Source organism: Lontra canadensis, unplaced genomic scaffold, assembly GCF_010015895.1.
Source record: "Lontra canadensis isolate GAN:19392208 unplaced genomic scaffold, GSC_riverotter_1.0 scaffold53, whole genome shotgun sequence".
NCBI lineage: Eukaryota > Metazoa > Chordata > Mammalia > Carnivora > Mustelidae > Lontra > Lontra canadensis.
Window position 1 is genome coordinate 928,305 of NW_022631047.1, and position 15,892 is coordinate 944,196.

The 15,892-nt window shown below is 42.5% G+C and overlaps 1 pseudogene; it reads right to left on the bottom strand.

Moving 5' to 3' along the window:
- Positions 1-502: 502 nt before the first annotated feature.
- Positions 503-15,360, bottom strand: LOC116877552 (annotated as a pseudogene).
- Positions 15,361-15,892: the final 532 nt, after the last annotated feature.

A 15,892-nucleotide genomic window follows, 5' to 3' on the forward strand; every position in this document is an offset into this window, starting at 1 on the left:
GCAGAGGGAGAGAGAGAAGCAGGCTCCCCACTGAGTGAGGAGCCCGATGTGGGGCTCATTCCCAGGACCCAGGATCATGACCTGAGCCAAAGGCAGACGCATAACCGACTGAGCCACCCAGGCACCCAGGGAGACAGGATCTTTTTTTTTTGGGGGGGGGGGAGAATCTTAAGCAGGCTCCGTATGCAGCATGGAGCCCCACAGACAGCTTAGTCTCATGACTCTGAGATCATGACCTGAGTTGAAAATCCAAAGTCCAACACTTAACCCACTGAGCCACCCAGGTGCCCCCAACTGGAGTGTAATTTAATTCAACAGGAAATATCACACTTAAAGGGAAAAGAGAGGGAGGGATCCCTTAAGTTAAAGCCAAACATTTTTTTCCAAGCCACAGCACTGACATTTTCAAATTGACAAAATAGGTTTGCTTCCATAAAAGAAAATCGTGAGTCCAAAGTTTGCCTTTGAAACAGCTTTCCACTTGGTCTCCATTTCTCAAGGCTCAGGGAATGACACTTGTGGCCTTCCTCAGGGACACATAGTCAGTGGTGGCATTGAATGGCAGCCTCTGAATACAGGAAAACTCTTCAGTGGTGCTGAACTCCAGCTTGCTCTGGGGGTCTGTGTAGTTGGCAAGAAGGCCTAAAACATCAGAAGACTTCTTCGCTAGTTTAAAGGATGGAGGAGCATCAGTGCTGGAGTTGCCATGGCCATGCCCTTTGAGAAAGGAGAATTTGTTTCAAGTTCTTCCAGATTCTGTTCTTCTTGCCAGCTACTGCGCCACCATGGCCAGAGTGCACAAAGTTTGGGTCCTTAAATGGCAATGGCTTGGCAGCGTTTTCCATGGGTCTTGTGCTAAAATCAGAGGGCACCATTTTATTCTCACTCATGGCTTCCATGCTGATACCCTGCCTAAAGCTGGTGGTGGACACTTTTTTCTTTTTCCTGGCACTATAACCCCCAGCACTCCTGCCCTTGTGGGAATGACTGGCCGACCTCTTCTTGCTGTTCTGGGCTATTCTGGGCTGGAAGTAGTGGCCACAATTGGAATTTGAGCCACCAATCCTACCCTCCTTGTATTTCTTTAATATGTAGTTTCGACATTTTTAATTTCAGGAAGATCTTTTTTTTTTTTTTAAAGGCAGAAGAATATTTTTTTTTTTTAATAAAGATTTTATTTATTTATTTGACACAGAGAGAGAGATCACAAGTAGGCAGAGAGGCAGGCAGAGAGAGAGGGGGAAGCAGGCTCCCTGCCAAGCAGAGAGCCCAATGCAGGGCTCGATCCCAGGACCCTGAGATCCTGACCTGAGCCGAAGGCAGAGGCTTTAACCCACTGAGCCACCCAGGCGCCGCTCAGGAAAATCTTCTTGAGTAATTTTTTTGTTTGTTTCTTTGTAGTTCGGGTTTTTTTTTTTTCTGTCCCTTTGCTTTAGTTTTCTTTATCAGAGATTTCTATTAACCTGTTAGTGGAGGCCTTGAAAATGCTCAAAGGAAGTTGCCTAAGGAAAAAAAAATGTGAGCCAAGGATTGATTTTATTTAATTTATATTTTATTTTTTCAGTGTTCCAAGGTTCATTGTTTATGCACCACACCCAGTGCTCCATGCAATATGTGCCCTCCTTAGCACCCACCACCAGGCTCACCTATCCCTCCCCTCTCACCTATCCCTCCAAAACCCTCAGTTTGTTTCTCAGAGTCCACAGTTTCTCATATCTTGTCTCTCCCTCTGATTCCCTCTCTGATTCACTTTACCTTTCCTTCTCCTAATGTCCTCCATGTTATTTGACCCAAGGATTTTATATCTTCCTTGTCTGTCTTTACTATTTGTCACTTTCTATTGAAACCTCTTATTTCACTTGTTTTTACTTAAAAGAATTTCCCTTTAATTATTATTTTACTTTTTAAAGATTTTTAAAAATTTTAATGAATTATTTTAAAAAGATTTCATTTACTTATTTATTTTGAGAGAGAGAGAGAGCAAGGGGAGAAGAGAGGCAGGGAGAAGAATGGGGAAAGAATCCCAAGCAGACTCCACACTGAGCAACCTGGGGCTTGATCTCATGACCCTGAGATCATGGCCTGAGTTGAAACCAAGCATCAGACCCTCAACCAACTGAGTCACCAAGGTGCCCCTAATTTAATTTTTTAAAAATATTTTATTTATTTGAGAGAGAGAAAGAGAGATGGAGAGAGCACCAGAGGGGGAAGGGGCAGAAGGGGAAGGACAAGCAGACTCCCCACTGAGCGGGGTGCCCATCCTGGAGCTTGATCCCAGGACCCTGAGATCATCACCTGAGTCGAAGTCAGAAGCTCAACCAACAGAGTCACCCAGATGTCTCTTTTTAATTTAATTTTCAGAAATTTTATATCTAGTGTGGGGCTCCCGCTGGATCCCACCCCAGGTTCTGGGATCACACACTCTTCCTAGTGAGCCAGCCAGGGGTCTCAAATCTTGACATTTTTTGTTTAAAGCTTTTATTTATTTATTTATTTACTGGAGAGAGAGAGAGAGAGAGAGAGCAGAGACAGTGACAGAGATACCGAGAAGGAGCATGAGCAGAGAGGAGATGGAGAGGCAGACTCCCTGCTCAGCAGGGAGCCCTAGGATCAAGCCCTAGGATCAATCCTAGGGCTTGATCCCAGGAACCTGGGACCATGATCTGAGCCAAAGGAAGACACTTAACAGACTGAGCCACCCAGGTACCCCATTACTTTTTATGTGCCCATGCTCTTTTTATGGGCAAATAATATTTGATTGTCTGGATATATAAAGTTTTGTTTATCCATTTTTCAGTTGATTGACATTTGGGTTGTTTCCATTGTAGGGGAGGCAAACTTTACCTCTACCTATCTTAGGTTCTCAGCTGGAGCTCTTTAACAAGAAAGATAGATTAACAAGATAAAACAGACTAGTTTTTAACACATGCAGCACTCATTAGAGGGGAGAAACCTCAATGAAAAGTAATTCAAAGTGGTGGCTTAGAACCTGGCTAATATAGCATCTTCAACAAAGAGCAAGAAATTTATGGGAAAATGACAGGAGAGGACAGAGGAAAAGAGTTTTTGGCTTCTCAGGGCAGCAAATGGTGGGAAGGTAAACATATGGGAGGACACTAATGGAGTGAGGATTGTTTGCTGATTTCTCTGGTGCCATTTCTGGGCTGATAAGAGTCTAGAGCATCTGCAGTAAAGAATTTATAATCTGCCTTTAGGCAGAAAAGAAGGGGAGAGAGAGCTTTTTATGTGTTTGCTGCTTCTTAATTGCCTTTAGTTCAAAATAACTTCATGTCAAAGAGGTATATTTTGGGGTGACATTTTGGTTTCCTTCACTATCTTTTGGCTATTATGAATAATGCTGCTATAAACATTCATGCACAAGTTTTTGTGGAGAGCCGTGTTTTCATTTCTCTTGGGTATATAATCAGGAATGGAATTGCTGAGTCATTTTATTTACTCTTTGTTTCAATTAATGGACATTAATCTGTAATCTGTTATTCAATCCTGGACAGCACACATTGACAACTGGTCCATGTACGGCGAAGAGAGGCCAGTGCAATAGAGAAGGGATTGTTAATCAAGTCACCTGAAGAATAAGGGGAGGATGTGCAGACATCTAGCTGGAGAAAGGAAAACTAAAGGGGAAAGGAGGGACATATTCGAAGATCTGAAGGGTTGTTATATAAAAGGGTGATCAACCAGAGGGTAGAACTAAGTGTACTAGGTAGAAGTTTCAGAGAAATATAGTTGGTCTGAAGATTTTCCTCCCTCCCTCCCTTCCTTCTTTCTTTCCTTCCTTCCTTCCTTCCTCTCTCCCTCCCTCCTTCTTCCTTTTCCAATTATTTTGTGTTTTGATTACATAAAACATGAATAAAACATAAAAAGTACAAAAAATGTACAATGGCATCTTGCATTCAGTTTCCCTTCATATAGGCAGTTTCTTACATATCCTTTGAGTTATATAAACAGATTTTTTAAATTTTTTAAGGATTTTATTTTTATGTAATCTCTATACTCAATGTGGGGCTGGAACTCACATCCCCAAGCTCAAGGCTCAGGCTGTTCCATCTGATCCAGCCAAGCACCCCAGATTTTCTAATTTTACAAGAAGAAATTTAGTATGCTTTAAAGGAGAGTAAAAACATTTCTAACTTAAAAAAAAATTGGGGGGGGGGCGCCTGGGTGGCTCAGTGGGTTGGGCCTCTGCCTTCGGCTCGGGTCTTGATCTCAGGGTCCTGGGATTGAGCCCCACGTCAGGCTCTCTGCTCGGTGGAGAGCCTGCTTCCCCCTCTCTCTCTGCCTCTCTGCCTACTTGTGATCTCTCTCTGTCAAATAAATAAATAAAATCTTTAAAAAAATTTTTTTTTACCTTACTGTGCCCCAATCCTATGATGACTATCTCAGGCATTTGCTATCCTGGAGATATTAAGGAGAAATACACAAATGATCATCTATGAATCTTATGGGGTATTTTTCTCTTGCAATTTATTTGTTGAAGACACTAAATTGTTATCCTATAGAATTTCCCATTTCTAGATTTTGCTGATAGAATTTTCTGCATTCTGGATTTTGCTGTGTGGTGTCTTTCTTTTGTTTTATGAATTTCTTGCAAATTGGTATTGGATTGAGAGGAAAAGATTCAGATTTGATTATTTTAGTAAGCCTACCTCATAGAAGGTGATGAGTTTCTTACATCAGGAGCTATATAATATCTGGTTATCTCTTTTTGTGATGTTAGCAACTATTATTGCCCAAAATTCTGGTATTCTCGTTGTATCATTCCTTCTTCATGTATTAGCTGTCATACTTTTTTTTTTTTAAGATTCATTTAATCTTAAATGAGTGAGGAGGGGAGGGCCAGAAGGAGAGAATCATCAAGCAGACTTCTTGCAGACCACAGAGCCTGACTCAGGGTTCAGTCTCACAATCCATGAGATCATGACCTGAGCCAAAACTAAGAGTCGGACACTTAATTGACGGAGCCACCCAGGCACCCCAGCCATCATACTTTTATAATGAAGAACTTCCCCTCAAAGTAGTAGTTGGCAAGGCAAGATAAATTTTTGTTACTTTATCCAGAGTTTTCAGAATAGTGGGTTGGTTCCCTATAATCTTACAATGACTAGTATTTTTTTAAAAGTAACACTATGAATTCATGGATTTAAATCTATTTAAGGTGTTCTATTGTGGTTATTATTCCTGTCAAATTGGGATGGTTACACTGGGAGCTTCTTCAGTTTGGCTCTTGAGTTCTTTAGATAACACCTTAGTAGTTGGGTGCCTGGGTGGCTCAGTGGGTTAAGCCTCTGCCTTTGGCTCAGGTCATGATCTCAGGGTCCTGGGATCAAGTCCCGCATCAGGCTCTCTGCCAGAGAGCCTGCTTCCTCCTCTCTCTCTCTGCCTGCCTCCCTGCCTCTCTGCCTGCTTGTGATTTCTCTGTCAAATAAATAAAATCTTAAAAAAACAAAACAACCTTAGTAGTCTTCGATAGTTTCTCCCATTCTCTCTTCAACCCACTATAAATTAAGTGTAATCCCTACCATGTGGGACAATTTGTCTTGTTAAGGTCATCAAACACCTCCTTATGTGGTAAAATCTCTGCTCAACTCTCAATCTTCAACTTTTTTGCCCTCCCAGCAGTATTTGTGCCTGCTTATTAGGTCTTCTTTGCTTATCTTCTGAGACCATCTTCTTTTCTGGTTTTCCTCCTACTTCACTGAACAAGGGTCTCTGTCCTCTTTGCTGGATCTTCCCCTCTTCCTAAGATCAAACTCTAAGACCAAGGACCAAACTCTAGAGCCCTCCATTGTTTACAGGTTAAAAAGAAGAAGAAGATATAGCAAAGGAAGAGAAAACTAAGCCAAAATCTAGCAGAAGTAAGGGAATAATAAGTACTAGAGCAGAGCTAGAGAATAGAAAAATAATAAAGAGAATAAATGAAACCTGAAGTTGGTTCTCCGAAAAGAACAAAACTAACAAACTTTAGCTAGTCTAAGAAAAAAAGAGACACAAATAACTAAAAATCAGAAGTAAAAGTGGAGATAATACTACCAAACTTACAGAAATAAAAAAGACTGTGAGAGAATACTATGAACAATTTTACACCAACAAATTAGATTATCTACATGAAATGGGCAAATCCCTAGAAACACAGGAATTACTAAAACCAACTCAAGCAGAAATAAAAAATCTGAACAGACCTATAACAAGCAAAGATAATGAATCAGTAACCAAAACCTCCCAACAAAAATAAAGTCCAAGACCAGATGGCTTCACTGGTGAATTATACCAAACATATTTTTTTTAAGATTTTATTTATTTATTTGAGAGAGAGCGAGAGCACAAGCAGGAGGAGTGGAGGAGGGAGAGGGAGAAGCAGGCTCCCCGCTGAGCAGGGAGCCAGATGTGGGGATCCATCCCAGGACCCTGGGATCATGAACAGAGCCAAAGGGAGATGCTTAAGTAACTGAACCACCCAGGAACCCCTGAGTTCTACAAACATTTTAAGAATTAATACCAATCCTTTCAAACTTTTTAAAAAAAGAAAATAAAAGAGGAGGAGGGGGAATGTGCTAACTCATTCCATGAGACCAACATTACCTTGACAAAAAAATCAGAAAAAGACATCCCAAGAAAAAAAAATTACAATTCAGTGTCATTCGGTTTATTTATAATACTGTACAACCATCACTTCTATCTAGTTCCAAATAATTTTCATCACCCCATAATAAAACCCCATATTCATGAAGTAATCACTCCCTTTATTCCCCTATCTCCAGTCCCTGGCAACCATTACCTTTTCATTTTTTGTGGATTTACCTATTCTGGATCATTTATATAAATGGAATCATACAATATGTTATCACGTATGTCTGGCTTTCTTTCACTCAATACAATGTTTTTGAGGTTTAGTCACATTGTAGGATGTAACAATTGTTTATTTTCTTTTTTTTAAGATTTTTAATTTATTTATTTGACAGAGAGTTTACAAGTAGGCAGAGAGGCAGACAGAGAGGGAGGGGGAAGCAGGCTCTCCGCTGAGCAAAGAGCCTGATGCGGGGCTCGATTCCAGGACCCTGAGATCATGACCTGAGCTGAAGGCAGAGGCCCAACCCACTGAGCCAACTAGGTGCCTCCAATTGTTTATTTTCTAAGACAGGAGAAAACTTTTAATATTTTGCCCTTAGATGTATATGATATTTACTGTAGGTTTTTGGTAGATACCCTCTATCAAAAATTTTTAAAGTCTTATCCATTTCTAGTTTGCTAATAAGTTTTTTAATCATCAGTGGGTGTTGAATTTTATCAAATACTTTTTCTGCAACTATAGAGGATTACATGATTTTTCTCTTTTATTCTGTTAATGTGGTAAATTGTATTGTTTGGTTTTCCAATGTTAAACCACACTGGAATTACTGAAATAAAGTCTAGCTGATTATAATGTTTCTTAATGTCTTTTAACATATTGATAGATCCTATTTGCTATTATGTGTGGGATTTTCACATCAAAGTTTATGAGAGAGGGCTCTGTACTTGCCCTACTTTATAATTTAAATTTATATTTAAATTATATATAATTCAAATTTTTCTTCAGGTTATATTGTCTCAAGATGAACTGGAAATTTTCTTTTTCTTTATTATCTAGAAAAGTTTTTGTAAGATTGGTGCTATTTCTTCCCCAAGTGTTTGGAATAATTCAGTAATACATCCATCTGAGTTTATAGTGTTTTTTTTGTTTTGTTTTTGTTTTTTTAAGATTTTATTTATTTACTTGACAGAGAGAGATCACAAAGCAGGCAGAGAGGCAGGCAGAGAGAGAGGAGGAAGCAGGCTCCCTGCTGAGCAGAGAGCCTGACGCGGGGCTCGATCCCAGGACCCTGAGATCATGACCTGAGCCGAAGGCAGCGGTTTAACCCACTGAGCCACCCAGGCGCCCCAGGGTTTATAGTTTTCTTTATGGGAAAGCTTTAAATTACGTATTCAGTTTACTTACCAGATACGGGATCATCCAGAACTTTCTATTACTTCTTTGATCAGTTTAGGTAAGTTTTGTTTTCCTAAAAAGGTACCTGTTTCAAGTAAATTTTAAATTTTATTTATTTTTTTCTTTTTTTTTTAAGATTTTGTTTACTTGACAGAGACACCGAGAGGGGGAACACAACCAGGGGAAGTAGGAGAGGGAGAAGCAGGCTTCCCACTGAGCAGGGAGCCTGATGCGGGGCTCGATCTCAGGATTCTGGGATTATGACCTGAGCTGAAGGCAGATGCCCAACAACTGAACCATCCAGGCGCCCCTAAATTTTATTTATTTTTTAAAGATTTTATTTTTAAGTAGGGGCACCGGGCTGGTTCAATCCGTAGAGCATATGATTCTTGATCACAGAGTTGTGAGTTTGAGCTCCACCTTCAGTGTAGAGATTACTTAAAAATAATTTTAAGATTTTATCTTTAGAAAATAAACCTTTTAGAAAACATGGAGTTGTTCCTTTGGCCACAAACATGTGAATCTAAAAGAAATATGATATTGTAGACATTAAGGAAATGGGCACTATTCATAAAGGAACACTGCAAGGGGCGCCCGGGTGGCTCAGTCAGATGAACGTCTACTTTCTGCTCGGGTCATGAGGAATCGAGCCCCACGTGGGCCTCCCTGGTCTGTGGAGAGTCTGCTTGTCCCTGTTCCTCCGCTTGCGCTCGCTCTCTCTCTCTCTCTCTGTCAAATAAATAAATTGAATCTTAAAAAAAAAAAAAACAAACAAACAAAGGAAAGAAAGAAAAAGAAAAAAGGAAACACCCCACAAATGTTACCATGGCAAAACCAGAGAAAAACCAGAGAAGTCTATGATGTTACCCAGCATGTTCTGCATTGTTGTAAACAAACAAATTAAGGGCTAGATTCTTGTCAAGAGAATTAATATACATATTGAGCATAATAAGCACTCTAAGAGCTGAGACAGTTTCTTGAAATGTGTGAAGGAAAATGATCAAGAAAGAAGCAAATGAAAAAGGTACTTGGGAAGCACCTGCTTGTGCTACCCAGAGAAGCATACTTCGTGAGAACAAGTGTGGAAAGGGGACTGAGCTGCTGGAACCCATTCCTTATGAATTCATCACAGGTGTATGAAGAAGAAAAGACCACTGAACTGTGGGGGTGGGGGAAGAAGGCAAAAGTAGTAGTCCCCATCATATCTTCATTTAATCCACCAATCTGGCCCCTACAAAAACCAGGTACTAGAGGATATTTGTGAACCACTATATAATTCAGCCAAGTAGTAGCCCTAATTGCAGCTGCTTTGCCACACATGGTCTCATTGCTAGAGCAGATTAGCAGGGGCCCAAGTACATGGTATGCAACCCTTGATCCGCAAATGCATTCTTTTCCATCCCTATCAGAAAGAAAAGAAACCCTTCACGTTCACTTGTAAAAGGCAACACTGTACACTTACAGTCTTACCCCAGGGCTCTGTTTATTCTTCTGCTCTCTGTCATTAAATGATCTGAAGAGAGCTAACCGGCTAGACATCTCTCACAGATCCCAAATGGATCTGCTACATTGATAACATCATGCAACATGGACTGGTTGAGCGGGAAGTGGCAAGTATGTCACGTGCCTTGGTACAACACTTGCTCTACAGAGGGTGAGACATTAACCTTTTTTCAGAGTTGAAGCCTTGTGACTGCTCAGCAATCTCCTTCTCCTGTCCAATCTTTCTTCCTTTCTTTTCTTTAAGTGTTGACCCCAAGAGCACTCAGTAATAGACTGCCTGTATTCTATTGTCCATCTTAGAAATGGCTTCCCTAGAAACTCAATCTGTGATCAAGGGAAAAACTTTGCCAGGCAAAAATAAATAAATAAATAAATAAATAAATAAACCAAAAGTAAATCAGGATTTTATTTTAATATGTGATAAAATTCTAAAAAGAAAAAGTTTTTGAAGATTTTATTTATGTATTTGACAGAGATCACAAGTAGGCAGAGAGACAGGCAGAGAGAGAGAGGGGGAATCAGGCTCCCTGCTGAGCAGAGAGCCCAATGCGGGGCTCGATCCCAGGACCCTGAGACCATGACCTGAGCCGAAGGCAGAGACCTAATCCACTGAGCCACCCAGGCACCCCAATTTTTTTAATTAAAAAAAAGGGGGGTTGCCTGGCTGGATTAGCCGGTGGGACATGCAACTATTGATCTCAGGGTCATGATGAGTTCAACACCCATGCTGGGCCTGGAGCCTACTTAAAATAAAAAATTTTTAAATGTAACGTGTGATAAAATTCAAGGCAAAAAATTATGGGGCCATGGCACCCAGGGTGGCACAGTTAGTTGAGGATCAGACTCTTCGTTTCGACTCCCGTCATGATCTCAAGGTCCTGGAATCAAGCCCCACATCAGGCTCTCTGCTCAGTGGAGAGCCTGCTTCTCCCTCTCCCTCTTCCTGTTGCTCTGCCTACTTGTGCTCTCTCTCTCTCTGTCAAATAAATAAAAACCTTTAAAAAAAAAAGATTCTCCCTCCTTCTGCTCCTCCCCCACAAATAAATAACTAAGTCTTTAAAAAAATATGTGGGGCCAAAGAGAGAGTATTATATAATGATAAAATAAAGAAAAGAAGAAAATATAACTAACATAAATGTGCTTGGCAATATAGGCTCAAAATACATAAAATAGTAATAGTTTGGGGCACGTGGCTGACTCAGTGAGTAGAGCATGAGACTCTTGATCTTGGGGTTGTAACTTTGAGCCCCACATTGTGCACAGAGATTACTTAAAAATAAAATCTTTAAGGGTGATTTGGTCGCCCTAACCAACTGTTAATTTTGGCTCAGGTCCTGATCTCAGGATTGTGGGATCAGCGGCAAGTCAGGCTCCAAGCTGGGCATGGAGTCTGTTTAGGATTCTCTCTTTCTCCCTCTCCCTCTGTTGTCCTCACCCTCTCCCTTTTGAAGAAGAAGGAAAAAGGAAAAAGAAGGAGGAAGAGGAGGAAGAAGAAGAAGGGGAGGAGGAGGAGGGGAAGGAGGAGAAGAAGAAGAAGAAGAAGAAGAAGAGGAAGAGTTTAAAACCAACTAGATAGGGGTGCTGGGTGGCTCAGTGGGTTAAGCCTCTGCCTTCTGCTCCGGTCATGATCCCAGCATCTTGGAATCGAGCCCGGCATCAGGCTCTCTGCTCAGTGGGGAGCCTGCTTCCTCCTCTCTCTCTCTCTCTGCCTGCCTCTCCCCCAACTTGAGATCTCTGTCTGTCAAATAAATAAATAAAACCTTAAAAAAAATCAAGATTAAAAAAAAATCAAGATCAGGGGTACCTGGGTGGCTCAGTTGGTGATCCTGGGGTCCTGGGATGGAGCCCCACATGGGGCTCCCTGCTCAGTGGGGAACCTACTTCTCCCTCTTCCTCTGCTGCTCTGCCTGCTTATGCTCTCTCACTCTCTCTGCCAAATAAGTAAATAAAAGGGAAAAAAGTAAAAAAAAATCAAGATCACAAACCATAAGAAGTAAAATTGATTAGATTATACCAAAAAACAGGATAACTGTCCACTAAACAATATTGACAGAGTTAATAATAAAAGTTGGGAAAAGATATTTGCAATGTCTAAAATCAACAAAGGACTAATATCTAAACTTACAATTAACTGATGCAAATCAATGTAAAAAATTTGGGAATCCTTTGGGCGCCTGGTTGGCTCAGTTGTTAGGCATCTGCCTTCAGCTTGGGTCAAGATCCTGGGGTCCTGGGTCTGAGCCCTGCATAGGGCTCCCTGCTCAGTGGGAGGCCTACTTCTCCCTCTCCTACTCCCCCTGCTTGTGTTTCCTCTCTAGCTGTCTGTCCGTCAAATAAATAAAATCTTAAAAAAAAAAAAAAATGAGGTGCCTAGGTGGCTCAGTTGGCTAAGCATCTACCTTCAGCTCAGGTCATGATCCTGGGGTCCTGGGATCAAGCCCTGCATCAGGCTCAGGCTCCCTGCTCCGTGGGGAGTCTACTTCTCCCTCTCTCTTTGCCTCTCTCCCCGCTCATACGCTCGCCCGTGGGCTCTCTCTCTCTCTCTCAAATAAATAAATAAAATATTTTTTAAAATGTAAATTCCTATAGAAAAATTGGCAAAGGAAAACAAAGAGACAATTCATAAAAGAGAAAAACCAAAAGTAAGAATAAATTTAAGATGTCAAACATATTAGTAATTAAAGAAATTCAAGGAGATATTTTAAAATCATGGCAAATGAGAAAATTGGAAACCTGAATAACATTAAGCGTTGGCAAGCAAGAAAGTTGAGATATAGAAATCCCACCATTGATGGTGTGACATTCCAGAGAGCATGGAGCTCAAAATGCACAAGAAATTACCACAGAACTAAAGGAGAAATGTCCATATGCAGCATCACCTGGGGTAGTAGGAAGCTGAAGGCACTTATTGGACTAGTGAACAAATAAAGCATAGGGATCCACATAATAGAATATCTTGCAGGGACGCCTGGGTGGCTGAGTGGGTTAAAGCCTCTGCCTTCAGCTCAGCTCATGATCTCAGGGTCCTGGGATCGAGCCCCGCATCAGGCTCTTTGCTCAGTGGAGAACCTGCTTCCCTCTCTCTGCCTGCCTCTCTGCCTACTTGTGATCTCTGTCTGTCAAATAAATAAATAAAATCTTTAAAAATTTAAGAAAAAAATAGAATATCTTGCAGCATTTAGGAGCAACAGACTAGAAAGCCATAAGATCAAAGAAAGTTTTATTTATTTATTTTTATTTTTAAAGGTTTTTTTTTTTTTTGACAACAGAGATCACAAGTAGGCAGAGGGGCAGACAGAGAGGAGGAAGCAGGCTCCCTGCTGAGCAGAGAGCCCGATGAGGGGCTCGATCCCAGGACCCTGACACCACGACCCAAGCCGAAGGCAGAGGCTTTAACCCACAGAACCACCCAGGTGCCCCTAATTTTATTTTTTTAAAGATTTGTTTATATATTTATCAAGGAGAGAGAGCGTGTATGCACAAACAGGGGGAATGGCAGGCAGAGGGAAAAGCAGGCTCCCTACCGAACAAGGAGCAGGATGTGGGACTCGATCCCAGGACCTCAGATCATGATCTGAGCCAAAGGCGGATACTTTAACCGACTAAGCCACCCAATTGTCCCGGAAGTTTATTTTATTTTTAAGGTGGCAGATATTACTGCACATTTGTATGCTAATGTGAAAGATCTAGTAGAAAATTTGATAATATAGGAGAAAGGGAAGAAGAAATAGACTGAGACACAGAATTGATACCTATAGACTGAGGTATAGGAAGGTGGGCATGGTGGTGAGGGATGGAGATGGGAGGAGACCGTTGGCTTAAACAGAAGCAAGAATGATTCATTGTAACAAGATGGAAGTCCTAGTATGTAAAAGAGGATGGAGATAAATTGGCCAGACTGGTGGTAGAAAGATAACTATGTTTTCTTTTGATTATTTCTATTTTCACAGTAAAATAAGAACCAGTCATCAGCTAAGAGTAAGAAAAGATAAGGGATGCTAGAAAGATAAGGCAGAGACCTGTTGTAAATAAAGTCTCCCTTTCTTCATTTATGCAGTGAGGGCAGCACCTAACGCAAATGGCCACTTAAGTGTGTCAGTTTTATCCGCTTTATCCAGTGTTCATATCCCTGATTCTTAGCATGATGTCTCTCTAAGTATAAGAATATATACCAGCAAACACACCCTGGGATCTAGTTGGAGAGGGAGAAAGTGGGGTTGCTCATAGAGGGAATAAATACAGGTAGCATTCATTGAATGCTTTTTTTTTTTTTAAGATTTTATTTATTATTTGACAGAGACAGTGAGAGAGGGAACACAAGCAGGGGGAGTGGGAGAGGGAGAAGCAGGCTTCCCTCTGAGCAAGGAGCCCGATGAGGGGCTTGATCCCAGGACCCTAGGATCATAACCTGAGCTAAAGGCAGACAACTTAACAACTGAGCCACCCAGGCACCCCAATCATCTGCCTTCAGATCCAGTCATGATCTCAGGGCTCTGGGATTGAGCCCCAGGTCCAGCTCCCTGCTCAGCAAGGAGTCTGCTTCTCCCTCTCCCTCTGTCGCCCACCTTGTGCCTTCTCTCTCTCTCTCAAATAAATAAATAAAATCTTTTAAAAATTCATTTATTTTATTTATTTGAGAGAGGGAGGTGGAGAGGGGGAGGGAGAAAGAACCTGAAGCCAACTCCACACTGAGCCAGAAGAGTAGCTCGATCCCACCATCTGGAGACCATGATTGGAGACGAAACTGAAAGTTGGTGGATTAGCAGACTGAGCCACCCAGTCTCCCCTCATTGAATGCTTTTTTTTTTTTTTTTTTTGAAAGCTTCTTAAAGGACCAGCATGACACTGTAATTAAGTCCTCTACTAGCCTTTTCTCATTGCATTCTAACAACAACCTTATAGATTGATGGAACTGTTTTACAAAGAAACTAAAGAGGGTTTTCTCTTTCATAACCAGAACCTTGAACATCAGGTGGGTGCTTAATAAAAAGAAAGGCCCCGGGGCGCCTGGATGGCGCTGTGCTTAAGCCTCTGCCTTCGGCTCAGGTCATGATCTCAGGGTCCTGAGATCGAGCCGCTCATCGGGCTTTCTGCTCAGTGAGCCTGCTTCCCCCTCTCTCTCTGCCTACCTCTCTGCCTACTTGTGATCTCTCTCTCTCTCTCTCTCTCTCTGTCAAATAAATAAATAAAATCTTTAGGGGGAGAAAAAAGGAAAGGCCCCTGAAAATGCTGTTAGCTCAGTTTGCTGATGAGAACTTGATTCTGAGCAGATGAAGCTCCAGTCTCTGTGACGGAAGAAACCCTGAGCGCAGAACCCTGAGCTCCCTCTCCTGATACACCTGATTCACTGTCGGGGAGTGGGTGACCTTGAAGGATCCACCCATTTCCAGTTCTGTAAAATCAAGTGACGTTGCCTACCCCACAAGTTTATGTTAACTGAAATATCTATCTAAGTTTGGGGAAACGTTTGCAAATTAAGTGATATATGTATGTATATGTTAATGTTTCCCTGTTGATATTACTATTATGACTGTTATGCAAACGTCCAGGGCAAGGCCAACGCCTGAGGGCAAAGGTAAGCCTCCCGCAGAGAATGGGCGCTCTGGTGCATATCAATATAGAACAAGTTTATAAAGAATTCTAGGCGGAAGCCCTGTCTCAGTAGGGGCGAAATCTTTCTCCTTCAAGGTCTGGGTCTCGGGCTGGAAACTTGGGGAAATAATTAGGGTCTCTGGATTTCAGGCTCATCCGGAATGCCAATCTTAGGGATCTGAAATGTGACCCCGTGTGGGGCCTCACTGCCGCCCGTTGGGCACCAGGGGGCGCCCATCGGATCCGTCCGGAGGCTGGCAGGGTTTGGGGCAGCCAGCCATTCGCGTTGCGCGTGGGACATCAGGATCTGGGAGCTGGTGCTGGAGGTGCCAGGTGTCCGTGCTGTTCGTGGACGCAGTCTCTGCTGCCCTCTTTGCGCCCCCCTTTCCAGCGCGAGCCCGGGCTTGGAAGGCGCCCGAAAAGGCGTGAGCGCCTGTAGTGGGGACAGTGTAGCCGGTGTGGGTCCGCATTAAAGCGGCGGGAACTCCGGCCGCCCCGACGGCTCGGTGACTCGTGTGGAAGGGAAGGCAGCTGTTCTCCCAGGCGGCCGTGGGGGGCAGCAGAGGGGACCGCGACAGGTGCGGGAGCCCCTCCCGCGGTGGAAGTGAAAAGGCGGGCTTCGGGACTGTTCCCAGGCTGGAAACCGCCCCCGCCCCCCGCCCTGAGCCAAATCCCCCGGAGAGGCCGGGCCGGCGCCGGGTCTGGAGGAGGAAGTTGCCGGAGACAGTGCGATTTCACGCGGTCTCTGGGGCTCGGGTTCCTCGACAGGGTAGATGAATTATGGGGTTTCGAAGGGTTTCCGGGGAAACTGAG